At 41.2% G+C, this 10837-nt stretch overlaps 1 protein-coding gene across 2 annotated transcripts in view; it reads right to left on the reverse strand.

Annotated features, from left to right (window-relative positions):
• Sertad2 (SERTA domain containing 2) overlaps positions 1-10837 on the reverse strand; it is a 113395-nt gene that overhangs the window by 96576 nt on the left and 5982 nt on the right. The window contains exon 2 of one of the 2 annotated variants that reach the window (XM_027388061.2): positions 7315-7460. The exons of the other annotated variant lie outside the window; for it this stretch is intronic. The gene's annotated coding sequence lies outside the window, so the exon portion shown is untranslated. The remainder of the gene's footprint in view (positions 1-7314; positions 7461-10837) is intronic. 2 annotated transcript variants of the gene reach the window in all.

The raw sequence follows: 10837 nt of genomic DNA on the forward strand, positions 1-10837 counted from the left end.
TTGTCCTCTAAGGATATCTGAATGGGGGAGAAAGCACAACTCAGCAACAAGACAAGCCAGGGAGGAGGAGGCCTGTGTTCTGCTGGCTCTGTGGCTGACGGGAGCAAAACCCTGGTCAAATACTTATGTGAGGTGGGCATTATTTTCAGTATCTGAGAAGTGGGAACAAAAACAGCAACTGCTGTTTTATGATTTGCAAAAGGGCATTAGAAAGAAGCTAACAAGTGCAAGTTTTATATATTAATGAGGAATAAGAACAGAAACAGGCTGGGGCGCTGCCTGGTACTGGCTAACTCCCCTGAATGCCAGGGAGGAAAACCTGCTACGTCAGTACGAAATGTTATCAGCACCTCCTTCAAGTTATAGTTAGACACAACAGTATCACAAAAAGACATGGCACCAGTTCAACATTGCCAGGGTCGCTTCCAACAAGTAATGCTGGCCACTATTCTAAAACACCTCAAAGAACTTGAAGGGCCAACCCAAGTTCCTCCTGAACCAGAGCTCCAGAAACTAATGCCAAAAACCTTCAGAGAAACATACAGGTGTAGCTTCAGGCTAGAAAATGGCTGTAACCAGCTCCACTGCTTCCCACAGTAAAAAAAAAACACCTGACTACACATGTTGTTGACAACAGGAAAGCTTGGATAACAGCATGGTGGCAGGAGCACTGATAATCCCATGAACAAATCAATAACTACAGAGGACAGATACCTCTCCAGAAGCAATAGAGAGTTCAGGAATTTTATCTTATTTATCTACTTATTTATGACAATAAAAACAACAACAAACAAACAAACATTTAGGTATTGACCACAGGGCATTATGCATGCTAAACAAGCAATCTACCTTTGAGCTATGTTCCAACCATTCATAAATTTATGTTTAAAGAAAACAAACTTTTATATAAAGCAAAGCAGTTAACTTGACACTGACAGCAATAGGCAAGAAGAAAAGTAACAAAACACAAACCAAACTAATGGAGACTCTCACTCCTTACTCATTCTTACTACACTGGGAGGGGGTGCCAGGAATTGAACCCAGAACCTTGCTAGGTAAGTGCTCTGCCAGTGAGCTAACATCTCCAGCCCATCTCACTCATTCTTAATAGTTTCACTTCTCTAACTTAAAAAAGCAGGGACTCAGTCAGTAAAGTGCTTGCCACATAAGCCTGAGGGCCTGAGTTGGATCCCTGGCAGTCACAGAAAAAGCCAGCACAGTGGCATGTACCTATAATCCTAGCACAGAGGATTCCAGGGCTAGCCAGCCAGCTTGGTCAGTACCTGAGCTCCAGGTTCAGTGACAGACTCTGTCATGAACAATAAAGTGGAGAGCGATACTAAGAAAGGCACCCAGAATCAACCTCTGGCCTCCACACGTATGCACTCAGACCTGTACCCACCACGGACAGACAGACAGACACACAGACACACACACAAATTCTAAAATGGGCCTTTTGGACTTTTTTGTTTGCTTTATGTTTAGTAATTTGACAGTCTCATTATAAAGCAATTAGAGGTGTACACAGACAAAACAGGACATCTGAAGTACAGAAACTTAGAATCAGATTTACCAACTGTCTAGTTTCTACTCTACACCCCATGGCTGAATTGCTATGCTTCAGCGTACCAGGATGTCACCTGCCATTTCTAAGCATGCTGCTTAGGAGGTCACAGCGCACTTGCTCAATACACAACACTACGTGACAGCCACCTGGGGAGCATGAAGGATTCCAGGAACTCACTTTGTTAGCACTCACAGGTGACTGCAGCAGTAAATCATCTCAGCTTCAAAGACACAACTAATAAAGGACTCCTTTCCAGTTCAGTAGCTGACTGAACAGAGGGTTCCTTACCCAAACCTTTCTCCGAGTCATAAAAGAATAAATATTCAAAGTGCATCTTATTTTGTGCCGGAAGAGGTGAGATACTGCTAGCTGGAATGCCAACAATTTACAGTGATACTCACAACAGTGATGCCTATCAGTGCAGAAAGGACCAACAAAGGTGAAAAAGCAACAACAACCAAGTTCAGTGATACAGGCCTGTAAAGCCCCTACTATTTTGTAAGCTGAGGTAGAAAAGCCACCTGAGCCCAGGAGTTTAGGGTCAACCTAAGATACATGGTAAGACCCCCAACTCAGAAAACAAAACAAAACAAAAACATCTTACTGAGGATGCAGCTCAATCCAGTGCTTGCCTAGCATGCACAAAGACCCAGGTTCAACTCCCAGCACTTTAGTAAACTAAGCCTGATGATGCACAACTGTAATCTCACCCCTAGAGAGGCAGAGGAAGTTCAGGGTCATCCTCAGCTACATGGAAACTTTGAGTCCAGTCTAGGATACTTGAGACCCTGTCAACAAAACAAAACAAAACTCTTCAAAAACCTTATTTAATCCCAGCTCTTGGAAGCAGAGGCAGTTCTATGAGTTCGAGGTCAGCCTGGTCTACAGAGCCAGGGATAAAGAGAAAGCCTGTCTCAAAAAACAACCACAACAAACCTTATTCATGTAAATATTCAATGCTTAAGTCAGAAACCATGTGAAATGATATAGGTAACACCAAAAACAAGCATGGTGCCAACAAGTTATCTCTCCTCTAACATCCCAGCAGGGTCCTCTGTCCATCTCTCTTCATCTTCACAGGTGGGCAAACAATGTTGTGGTTATACAGGAGAATGTCCTTGACGTCAAGAGCTGCACTGAGGAACTGACTTAGAGGCATCATGTCCGAGCTTTCACTTAATACGGGAAAGAAAGTGGGAGAAAGAGACAGAAGGCAGAAAGCAAATATGGCAGAAGGCTCCTAACCAGCAAAACTAGGGCGAGGAGCAGAGCTGTTAGCTGTATCACCCTTTTGGGTTTTCTCCACGTTTGAAAAGTGTGGTTGTGGGTGCACGCCAAAGCCCCAGCGCTCAGAGGGTGGCAGGCAGAGGCAGCCAGACTTCCAAGACATAAAGGCCAGCCTGGTCTACATAGTGAGCTCCAGGCCAGCCAGAGCTATATAGAGAGAACCTGACTCATTTTTCTTTTTTTTTCTTAAAGGTTGGTGTGTGGAAGGATAAAGAATCAAGACAACACTGTAGAGTGTCTCTGTGCATTTCAAGTTACCTAGGGACTTCCAAAACATAAAAACCAGGGTCTCACTCCTGGGCTGTCCTGCAAAGGATAATTCTACATGTGTTCTGTTAAGGTGGCAGAGAGTGCTTAAATTGTTAAGTCACAGATCATTACCACTCTGATAGCCTGATGCCACAGTCCAAGTTTTATCAATGAGAAGTTAACAGTGTTTTTAAACTTAATGTAAGCATTAAATACAATAAAGAAATTTACCCAGAACATACACTGGGTAACTTAAGAAATACTGCATTACATGGAATCATTACCTGATAAACTTGTATTGAGTTTTCAGTACTATGTACTTGTTTAGTAATAGAAAGGACATGGCTCCATAAAAACAGAAACAAAAAACTAGGGGGTAGAAGAATGGAACAGATTTACATCTCCTTTAAGCAAATCTATCTAGAAAGTCTATGGTTCAACTTGCAAAATTCAATTTAGAGAACTGAAAAGGGGGAGGAACAATGTATTTAGGAGACACATTAAACCATTTTCCCCATTCTTAAAAAGAACAGGGGCTAGGATGATGGCTGGGTGGATAAAGTATAAGCACGAGAACTTGAATCCAGCATGCATAAACAGCAGGCCCAGGCAATGCTTGTCAGAAACCCCAGTGCTGGGGTGGACAGGCAGATCTAGGGGGAGGGGACGAACCAGCCAATCTAGCCTAGAAAGCAAGTTCAGTGACAGAATCCTCTCGAAAGGTAGAGGGAGTGGTAGGGGGTGCAATAGAGGACATCCAGTGCTGAACTCTGGCCTCCAACACATGCATGTGCACCTATGCACACAAAGGCATACACTAGACACCGACCATTCCCCCAACACACACTTTTAAAAAAAGAATTTATTTTATATATTTATGAGTATTTTGCCTGCACGTATGAATGTGCACCTCACACATGCCTGGTGCCCACAGAAGTCAGAAGAAGCACCTGATCCTCAAGAACTGGGGTTACAGATGGTTGTGAGCCTCCATATGGGTTCTGAGAATCGAACCTAGGTCCTCTGGAAGAGGAGCCAGTGCCCTTAACTGCGGAACCATCTCCACCCCACGCCACCCCCACAGAACTAGTATAAAAAGAACAGAGAAGCCTGACTAGAGTTATATTCTCATCTCCGTGTCAAAGATGAGTCATAATCAGTAAAGTTACAAGGAGGGGATCCCTTGGAGAATACACAATTTCAATTCACCACATTCAAATGTGTGCACATTATTTAAAGGTACTCTAAGTGAGTCTTGCATATGAAGAAAAGCTCTCCGAGGTCCAATACATACATTTCAAGCAGCACCTATTTCTCTGTGCCTCCTTCGTTCTATTCGTCTTTCATATTTAAATGTATGTATGACCTCAGGTATGTGGCTAAAGGGTATATAAGACAGAGAAGTGATTCAAAGTCACAAATTCAAAAACATACTTCAAAACAGGTGTGGTTGTTCACACATGTTACTCTGGCACTCAGAAGGCTAAAAAGGAAAGGCCAGCCTCGGCTACATTGTAAGTTCAAAGCCAGCCTGGGCTATAACGTAAAACCCTGTCTCCTCACCTGATCTTAGTCAAAAGAGTGAGAAGCAATGAGATCCTGTTGAGTGGGGGGGAGAAACAAAAATTCTAGTAATCGAAATTGTCTTAACAATGTACCTTACAATCTAGGTGGCTTTAATAAAAGTTTTATTGATTATACATTAAGTGCATGCATTTAAAATAATGAATTTAGTAAAGTTCATTTATTTATTTTGATACAGGGTCTCTGCTGTCTTTCCTAGGTTGTTTTTTTAACTCAGTCCTCCTATAGCCTCTCAAGTAACTTGGGTTACAGGCATGCAGCACCACAGAGGTGGGTGGTGTTGGGACTGAACCTGGGACTTCACACATGCTAGGCAAATGTTCTACCACTGACCTACATGGCAGCTTCTTGTTGTTTTGAGACAGGGGTTCATATAGTTCAAGATAGTCTCAAACTCACTATGTAGCTAAGGATGACCTTGAACTCCTGATCCCTCCACCTCCACTTCCTAAGTGTTTCGATTACAGGCATCATACAACATTATGTTAGGCTACAATCTTGTACATTTTGACACAGATATACATACATACATACATATATATATTGAAGTCATTAACAACAGAGGTAATGCACAGGACTATGCTAGATGGGCTTTTTAATCCATGGACTGAGTGATGGGTAAAAGACGATGCCCTCTGCAGGAAAAGGAAGTTTTCATGGGTTGTTTTTCTTCCTAAGTCTCCACAGAAGTGACTAAATACTTTCATTAACAGATGGAGGCAGGCAGAATCTCTGTGAGTCCGAGGCCAGCCTGGTCTACACAGCAAGTTATAGGACAGACAGAGAAACCCTGTCTTTAAAAAAAAAAAAAAAAAAAAAAAAAAAGTAAATAAATAACAGATCAACTGTGAGATTTTTGGACTTTTATCCCCAAATTGAAATCTAAGAGACAGGAATGCATTATATTACTCTATCTTAGACATAGTTCCAAATAAAGAAACATGTGGTCTAAAAATTATAATGTTAGTTAGCATTTCAAAACAATCTGAAAAACATTAAACAAAACCACACTCACACAGCATTGTGTTTGAATTTAAATCCAAGGCTAGAACACACTTGGAGGGAAAGTGCTTGCCTAGAGTTCACTTGGCTTTAGGTCCACTTCAAACAAACAACAAACAACAGTAAATACAAAGGTACAAGCTTGCCTGCTAGTTTTAACACAAAGAGATTTAGAAGATTATTTACAAATTACAGCAATATATTCAGACTTATACCACATCAGGCCTAGGTATACCCACCTGTCAGACAGGGCTATTCTAGGCAAAACTGGGGGAAAAGTATCTTTAGTAACTGCCAAAGGCTGCATCCTCATCCTTTTCTCAGGAACTCCCCTGGTCTATGGCACCTTCATTGATGTTTCACGGTTCCCAGCAGTGGGCTCTTTATTTATTTTTGACTCAGGAATCTAAAATATATCCACACCATGTCTATAAACTCTGTTCACAGGTGCAGTTGCTGCTTCCCAAGGGGATGGCAAGTGTCGCTAAGAGCCAAGATGCCTGCTCCATTTTTCACTGCTTCCCTACTGAGAGTCTGTGTAGTAGCTGCAGATGAAACTATTCTTTGTCTAAGACACAAAAGGCTTCTAAACTTATAGAAAGGATGAATTCCCAAGAAGGCCATCCAGCACTTCCAAAGGGCAGGCAGGTCCACTGGATCAAGGGCTTGAGTTACTGCTATTCCACACACCACACTTTCCTTATGTTACATTGCATATTGCCCAATTAAGGGATTTGTTTGTCTCCAAGTGGGCCATAAGCATCAGGATGGGGAGATGTCATGTCTTACTATACACCCAAGAACCAAAGACATGTATTAAATATTGATAAATAAAAGACAGAATAATCCACAATGATCACTACATGATCCATGCAATGTTACTTGTAAAAACATAGGTTTATTCACTTTGTTACTTGAGATGGAGCCAACACTAATAGTTTCATTTGTGCAGGAAATTACAGAAGTTCAGTCACTGAAACAAAACCTTAGCTCCCACTGTATACCAGGCAAAGCAAACTTAAGCAAACTTGTTAATTGTTTAATATTGCTGGCAGGACTACATGGCTACATTCCCATTGTGAAACTTCATTGTTACCATATTCCTCCCCCCCTTCCCCGTCACAAAGGAAACAAAGGAACAAGGGAAAACAACTTAAAAAGTCTAATAAAAATCTAGGAAAAATTCCAGACCATGGTCATCATAAAGTTTTCCAGGGTTAATAAATACATAAGATTCATGATTTCTGGGAGAAACTAACATTGTTGTGTTTTGATGTCTCAACTCAAATTCAAATAAAAACTGTTTGCTCAAATGAATTTTGTGGTTGGAACTGGGATTCCCTTTATACAAAATCAAAGGACGTAAAATCCACATTAAGATTCTTTCCTGTTATCATTTCATCGTTGTACAATGTTTAATTGTGGCTGCTCCAAACAGCAGCTACCAAACTCTGAACTCACCAAAGCCCTCTGGAATCTGATTGCCGGAGAGGAAATATGCCCTTCCTTTCTTCACTGCAATACCACACAGCCTAGCTGGCCCACATTAGGGACTCCAAACTACAATGTCTAATTTTACTTGAATTAAGTAAAATGAAACAAGAGGAACTGGAAAGATGGCTCACCGGTAAGGGTTAGGAGCAGTGGCTGCTCTTCTAGAGGACCTGGGTTCAATCCCCAGCAATCACAGGGTGGCTCAAAACCATTTGTAACTCCAGTTCAAAAGGATTTGATGTTTTCTTCTGGCTTTCACGGGCACCATGTACACAAACTGTGAAGACATACATGCAGTCAAAATACCTACACACATAAAATTACATCAAATTAAACATAAATTAAATCTTAAAAGTAGCAACAGTTTGTTTTCTAAATCCGAAGGAAGAGCCAGGCAGCCTTGTCAGGCTGGGCACATCTATGAGTCCTGAACTCACTGAGAGGGCTGACACAACAGGATCAGAAGTCTCAGATAAGTCTGGCTACAAAGTAAGTTCAAGACCAGCCTGGGCAACATAGTGTGACCCTGTCCCCAAAGAATGGGATTTAAGGACACCTGATTTGTGATGTCTAAATGTCAAAAAGTATGGAAAACCAGGAAACATTCCCACCAGGTCAAAGATTGTGGTTCTTGGAATTTTTTTTTTCCTCACAAGATTTTTATGGAAATCTTACTTTGTAAGATGGATTTGGGTCCAGAGTACAGCTTAGGGATAGGAAATCTGCTGTGTGTGCGCTTATGACTGATTTTCTTGGTGATTTTCAGCATCACGAAGAGTGGAAAAAACATTCGTTTTTGTTTGTTTGTTTGTTTGCTTGCTTTGTTTTGTTTTTTGGTTTTTTGAGACAGGGTTTCTCTGAAGCATTCGTTTTTATACTCTGATTTTCTAGGTAAAAGAACCCGTAAAATTCAACAAGTTAACCTAAAGGAGACATTTTATTTGAGTTAAAGGCTGATATGACTTCAGCAAGGACATTAATCATGCAACAATGTGAGTCTGGAAAACTTCAGTGGACAAGGTCTGATGTCCCAACTCGATTTCAAGAGTTGAAAACAAAACAAAAGGAGCTACTCCTCCCCACACTGTGACGATCTCAGGAAAGTCATCTCAACAGGGTTGTGGAAGTCACCACACACAAAAGAAAGCTTAAAAACTCACTAGTCACTTGGCATGGAGCAAAACAAAGCTTGATGTCTAAGACACTTTACCATAATGTCAACAGGAAAGAGGCTGTAGGCCTCCCCCACCCCATAAAGCAGATTAATAGAAAAATAAGCAAATAATGAAGATGTTAAGTTTCTTCCTATTGCCACCTCTCACAAATTTTGAACATGTCTTAGGTTTACAGCTTGGACTTTGAACCTGTGCAGGTAAGATGGTCCATAAGACAAAGAAGACTGCCAGGTGGTGGTGGCACATGCCGTTAATCCCAGAACTTGGGAGGCAGAGGCAGGCAGATCTCTGTGAGTTCGAGGCCAGCCTAGTCTACAAGAGCTAGTTCCAGAACAGGCTCCAAAGCTATACAGAGAAACCCTGCCTTGAAAAACGAAAGGAGAGAGAGAGAGAGAGAGAGAGAGAGAGAGAGAGAGAGAGAGAGAGAGAGAGAGAACCTTTCTATAGAAAAGGCTTTCCCACTGGTCTAATAAAGCAATCTAAAAATAATGAAAGTGTCAACTCTGTAGGTCCTGCAATGGCAAATGCACAGGGAGCTAATGGAAAAAACTACTATGTAAGAAGGAATACACTCGGGAATGCACACTCGCGCGCGCGCGCGCACACACACACACACACACACACACACACACACACACACAGAAACAGAAATTCAGAAATAGTAAGAAATTTGAAAAGAATTTTATAACAGAGAGAAGAGGGCTGTGGAAACAATGCTTAAATAAAAGATGGGATATTTTGACTATTTAATATATTAAAAGTAAACATTTGGTGCTAAAGAGTTATTCATGCCATCACACAAACCATCTTATCAATATGGGCTTTAAATTCAAAAGCAGAGGGAGAATGAAACTGCTGTTAAGGCGACTGGCTGCGGAACAATAAGAATGAAGAGGTGAGTTTATTTTGTTTGTTTGGTTTGGGTTTTGTTTTTTGTTTTGTTTTTCAAGACAGGGTTTCTCTGTGTAACAGTCCTGGCTGTCCTAGAACTAACTTTGTAGACCAGGCTGGCCTTGAATTCACAGGGCTCTCTGCCTGCCTCTGCCTCCCAAGTGCTAAGACTAAAGGCCTGTGCCACCACTGCCTGGCAATTTTGTTTCTATTTTTGTTTTTGTTCTTTAAGTTGATTCCTGGGAACAGGCTGAGGAGATGGCTCAGCAGTTAAGAGCAAATTCAGTACCCAGCGTCCAAGTCGGGTGACTGGTAAGTGCCTGTAAGTCCAGCTCCAGACAAGCCAACACTTCTAGCCTCAGAGGCATTGTGCGCACATGCACAAATTTACATAAAGTAACCTCGAGTAATCTAAAATAAATCTTAAAACAAAAAAGAGTTGCTTCCTAGAGGATGGGGGCTCAGTGGCAGAACGTGTGTTTGGTATGCACAAAGTGCACAGTTCAATCCCAGCAGTCAGAAAAACATGATTTCTGCTTAGAAAACTCACATTTGGGGTGTTACTACTCACTGGCCTTAATACTGTTTAGACTCAATAATATTTCTACGTATTTCTCACTTTCACTTTAAATGGTGAATAATATACAGCTACGGTAACTACTACTAGTTAGAGGAAGAGTAAGCTAAATTCTGACAAATTTATCTAATAGGCTAACTGTAAGCCTCTGACTTTAAAATGTTTATGTATTTTTGAGACAGTGTCTCATGAAGCCCAGACTGACCTTGAACACACCAGGTAGCTTGAACCTCTGATCCTCCTGCCTCTACTTGCCAAGTCCTAAGATTATAGGAATATGTCACCATGCCCAGCTTTCTTCTAATGTTGATCTTTATATTTATTTGCTTCTGTTTGTTTGTGACCAGGTTTCTCTGTGTAGCCCTGGCTCGGGTTAAAGGTGTACACCACCATGCCCGTTTTATCTTCTAATCTTTAAAGACTCCTAATCCCCGGTGTGGTGGTGCAACTCTGTAATACCAAAACTTGTGAGGTTGCAGGAGGATTAGGAGTTCAAGGCCAACCTGCACTACATGAGACCCAGCCTTAAAACACAAAACAAACAAAACAAGAAACCCCTACAACAAAGAAGACAATAATAAAGAGTCCCCATTGGTTTTTCAGAGGCAGGCTGGGGCACCTGTAAAGGGCAGCCTTTTTGCACATGCCTTCGTTTGTCTACCTAAATAAACAGAACCAACTGGGATACATTAAACCCTTCGAGCCACTGCGTTCAAATGGTACAATATGAATGAGTACAAAGAGGGGTCCCAAAGCTAAGTACTCCCTTTGAAAGGACACAATGAATGATTTTTTTCTTTGACTTTCTTTTTAACTTTTTCTCTTTTGTTTGTTTTGAAAAGAAGTCTTAAATCTGGCTCTGTACACACATACATGCATACATCCATACACACATACAATTTATTTTTATTTTATGTTCTTTGGTGTTTTGTCTGCTTACAGATTTTGGCTTAAAAATATTAAAATTAATCGGGTGTGGTAGTTCATGCTCTTCATCCCTGCACTGGGGAG

This window comes from Cricetulus griseus (assembly GCF_003668045.3).
Source record: "Cricetulus griseus strain 17A/GY chromosome 1 unlocalized genomic scaffold, alternate assembly CriGri-PICRH-1.0 chr1_1, whole genome shotgun sequence".
In the NCBI taxonomy this organism is placed as follows: domain Eukaryota; kingdom Metazoa; phylum Chordata; class Mammalia; order Rodentia; family Cricetidae; genus Cricetulus; species Cricetulus griseus.